A 4,824-nucleotide genomic window follows, 5' to 3' on the forward strand; every position below is an offset into this window, starting at 1 on the left:
CCCACTGCCCCCTGCACCCCGGCCCCCGGCAAGCCAGGCAGGCACCCACCCTGCACCCCCATAGCAGCCCTGGCTGCGATATGAGAATTAATTCCTTGGGGTTGTTTGCTTGGGGGTGTGTGTGTGTGTGTGTGTTATTTTCTTCTTCTGATGAAGAGCTCAGGATCGTTGGCAACGCCATCAGCCTATTTTTGCCCTGCTCTCCCTAGCAAGAGAACCAGGAGAAAAGGGAAACAGAGAAGCCACAGGATGCACCGTTATAAGGGAACTTTCCCCAAATAGAAGCTTTTCACAGTTTTTTCACGAGGCGTCAGCAGCTCTTAATACTGGATGAAGCTGTGAATACTGCATGAAGCAGCCGGCCAGCGGGGAGCCTGTAAATGTTTCAGGCTGCAGCTGCAGCCCTCCCGCAAGCACCAGGCGGGCCGTGCATGCCCAAAACTGCCCCAAAACTGGCTGGGGTGGTGGGGGGGAAGCAGCTGGAGGAGCAGCCTCAACAGCAATTTCATGTTGGCAGCACTTTCTGCACCGCTCGGGTTGGTAAATCCAACGTATCCCAGCTGGAGGGTGCAGAAATCCTGCACACGTGGACAGAGACCTTGAATTTTGCCCTGACCTGGTTTCTAGCTGCAAAAGATCCATCTGGAGAGCCCCAGATGTTCATTAGCTCTGCGCTGGGGTAAAGGGAGGCTTGCTTTGCTTGTATAATACGTTGCATTTTACATGGCTCCTTCTGGGTTTAAATATTTATAAACGGAGTGATGAATCCCTGAAATTCTGCAGTGGTATCGATGGCAGGATGAGTTATCACCCGTTGCATATCAGGTGGCTGTATTTCAGGGCTGGGAGACGGGATCCAAGCGTGTATCTGGGTCATAATATGCATCTGCAGTGAATTTCCAGAGCACCCCAATCTCCTGATTCGGAGATAGACCCCGTTGCTCCCGCAGGACGGGGGATGAAAGGTGCAGAAATGCTCTTTTTCTTGTTTTTGACCTTCCTCTCTGGTATCAGATGTTCCTTGGATGCCCCTTCCCAGTCTGCTCCCTACCAGCGCGGTGGCACATCCCACCCTGCCGTCTGCGGTCCCTTTGCCCCCACTGTGCCCCCATCGCCGGTTGGTTTGGGTTTTGCCATTTTTGCAAAGTGCTGGTTGGAGACTTCTCCCGCCTGCTAGGTCCAAATGGATATTAAGCCCGTAAAATAATATTTACCTGAGCTGCCTTCGCCCTCCCTGGCTGCCCGGCGAGAGGAAGCTGAGCTCTCCCAGTCCGGCTGATGGGGCTGGGGGGCCCATGTGGATGCCTGGGGCAGCTGCCCTGAGCAAGGAGACCCCTTGTAGCATCCCCCAGGAAGAAAAGCTGAAGGATTTGGGGGTTTCAGGGCAGGAAAACGGAGGGGTGACCTTAATTGCTCTTCCTGGGTGGATCCGGGGAAGGACCCAGCACCGTGCTGGCTTTGCCAGGAATGCAGCCCAGGCTGGACTCTGCTCCAGCCTGACGTCTGCAGCACCCTTGAGCCGGTGGCAGGAGAAGGAGAGGAGAACCCTGCTGCCCTGCCTCCTTCGGGAGCTCGCAGGGGAGGAATGCTGCCCAAAGCAAACATGCTGGCAGGCTGGGTGGTCTACTGGCCTCCCCGGCAGCCAGGCACTGCTTGGGGTGCATGTGCCCGGAGGGAAGGCTCTTAGCCCAAAGGTAAGGTGCTTGGAGCAGGGGAATGGTACTGGGGGACCCCTTGGCTGTCCCCTGGGGCCGAGGGGATGCTGTCGCTGTGAGACCCAGCACAGGGCTTCAACCTCAAGGCCAGGTTGGATGGGGCTCTGAGCAATCTGATCTAGTTAGCAGTGTCCCTGCTCACTGCAGGGGGGTTGGACTAGATGACCACTAGTGGTCCCTTCCAACCCTAAACATTCTATGATTCTATGATTCTATGAAAGGCCCAGGTCTGTGCACGCCTGTTGCATGTACCTGTGTGTCCCCCCGCCTTGGCTGCTTTGTACAGTGAGGGGGGTGGCATGGGGAGGGCAGACCTGGCAGCGAGATGGAGGGCTGACGGGCAGAGCTGCTCGGTAGGTGAGGGCCAGCCCTCTCCCCGCACAAGGACGCTTCTCGGCCAGCCCGAGGACTTGCCTTCCCAAAGGCTTTCTGTCCCCAGGGACATGGGGTGACACCGTGGGGGGGGGGGGGGGGGGGGGGGGGGGGGGGGGCCCTCAGGTTTGGGGTGTTTTTACAGAGCCCTTCTGCCCTCTCCTTTCAGAATCTGCCAAGAGAAAGAGATGGAAAGCCAAGGGAAAGGCAGCCCCGCCGGGAAGATGACCGCAGTGGCTCACAGCCTGTAAGTACCTGCCCGCCGCCGCCCCGGCTCCTCCAGCCTCCCCTGGTTCAGGAATTTTTCCTCTGACCGCTTTCTCCAGGGGACTTTGCTCTTTGCTCCCCTCTGCCGCACTCCACCACGACATCTCCATTCCCCCATGGATAAGGTGGAAAACTCACAGCCAGGGCTTAGGGCAGAGCAAAGGAGGGTCCCCGGCGGCGGGGGCTGCGGGAGTGCCGTGGTCCGGGGCTGCCGGAGGGTGTCGGGGTGTCTCCCCGCTGCAAATCCCCTTTTGCCGGGGTGCTGCCGGCACGGGATGCATTGCCTTGGCCTGTCTCAACCCTTCAGGCAAGGTGAAGTTGCAGAGCGTTTGCTGGCTGCTCCAAGGAGCGGAAGGAAAATGGGTTTGCATCCCTGGCTCCATCACCCCTGCAAAATGGGGGAGCAGCAGTACAACCTGGCGTGCCAGCCCCCAGCAAGGCTGGGCAGGGGCACTGGGGGGAACTGGGAGGGATGGAAACACTCTTGGCATTAAACCCTGGAGAATCATAAAGTTTACAGGGGAGGGCACGGCTGGAGCAATGTTCACTTGTGTCTCCAATATCCAGAGAGCTGCTTCATTCCTTGCTGGGAAGGGGGGGGGCATGGAGGGAGGAGGATGCTACGGGGTGAAAACAGGGGTGCTTGTTCCCAGCGGTGCGAGCTCCCCAGGGCTCAGGCACCGCCTTCGGAGCTCTTTGCCTGGGAGCGAGGGCGATTACAGAGCCGGGCAGATGAGAGCGCTTTGGGACATGTTCAAGAGGCTTAAATTGGAGAGAGAGACGGGAGCAAACGGCCTTTTAATTACAGCCCTGCCAGAGGCAGGGGGGCCGAGGGAGGGGAGCTATCGCCTTGCAGCCGTGCCATTCCGTGGGCAGCCGTGCCATGCCGTGGGCACCCACGCCATTCCGTAGGTGGCCATGCCATGCTGTGGGCCACTATGCCATTCTGTAGGTAGCCATGCCATGCCGTGGGCCACTGTGCCATTCTGTAGGTAGCCATGCCATGCCGTGGGCCACTGTGCCATTCTGTAGGTAGCCATGCCATGCCGTGGGCCACTGTGCCATTCTGTAGGTAGCCATGCCATGCCGTGGGCCACTGTGCCATTCTGTAGGTAGCCATGCCATGCCGTGGGCCACTGTGCCATTCTGTAGGTAGCCATGCCATGCCGTGGGCCACTGTGCCATTCTGTAGGTAGCCATGCCATGCCGTGGGCCACTGTGCCATTCTGTAGGTAGCCATGCCATGCCGTGGGCCACTGTGCCATTCTGTAGGTAGCCATGCCATGCCGTGGGCCACTGTGCCATTCTGTAGGTAGCCATGCCATGCCGTGGGCCACTGTGCCATTCTGTAGGTAGCCATGCCATGCCGTGGGCCACTGTGCCATTCTGTAGGTAGCCATGCCATGCCGTGGGCCACTGTGCCATTCTGTAGGTAGCCATGCCATGCCGTGGGCCACTGTGCCATTCTGTAGGTAGCCATGCCATGCCGTGGGCCACTGTGCCATTCTGTAGGTAGCCATGCCATGCCGTGGGCCACTGTGCCATTCTGTAGGTAGCCATGCCATGCCGTGGGCCACTGTGCCATTCTGTAGGTAGCCATGCCATGCCGTGGGCCACTGTGCCATTCTGTAGGTAGCCATGCCATGCCGTGGGCCATCGTGCCATTCTGTAGGTGGCCATGCCATGCCGTGGGCAGCTGTGCCATTCTGTGGGCAACCGTGCCATTCCATAGGTGGCCATGCCATGCTGTGGGCAGCCGTGCCATTCCGTAGGTGGCCATGCCATGCCGGGGGCAGCCGTGCCATGCCGTGGGCCATCGCGCCATTCTGTAGGTGGCCATGCCATGCCGGGGGCAGCCGTGCCATGCCGTGGGCCATCGCGCCATTCTGTAGGTGGCCATGCCATGCCGGGGGCAGCCGTGCCATGCCGTGGGCCACTGTGCCATTCTGTGGGCACCCGTGCCATTCCATGGGCGGCCATACCATGCCGTGGGTGGCCATACCATGCCATGGGTGGCCATACCATGCCGCAGCATGGGCTTGCTGGGGAGCCGTGGGATGCAGGGAGTCGGCTGAGACTTGTGTTCCTCCTCCCATGGAGCAGAGGAGCCACGTGCTCCGTAAGATGCTCCTGAGCCCCTGCCCGGTGCCCTCCCCGGTGCCTCCCACCGCCAGCTCTCGCCTCACGGTGAAGCCTCCTGCCGGGAAAGGGGCCCGCGCGAGCGCCGCAGCCCGGGTGTTTCGACTGCAAGCGACAATCGTGCTTTTGTTTTGCCTAGCAGGGAGGGGGGCAGGCGGGAATTCGGCTGCCCAGCAAGCTGCCAGGAACTCTTTCTGCCACAATTAAGCACCTGCTACAAGAGAGCAAATAAGCCAAATCATACGGCTGGCAAACAAGCTTTACGTGCTCCTTCCCCGTGACCCACTCCAAGAAGAAGAAAGCTCAAAGCTGCGGCTCGGCTGCTGGCAGC

This window comes from Egretta garzetta, unplaced genomic scaffold (assembly GCF_000687185.1).
Source record: "Egretta garzetta isolate BGI_Z169 unplaced genomic scaffold, ASM68718v1 scaffold233, whole genome shotgun sequence".
Classification (NCBI taxonomy): Eukaryota; Metazoa; Chordata; class Aves; order Pelecaniformes; family Ardeidae; genus Egretta; species Egretta garzetta.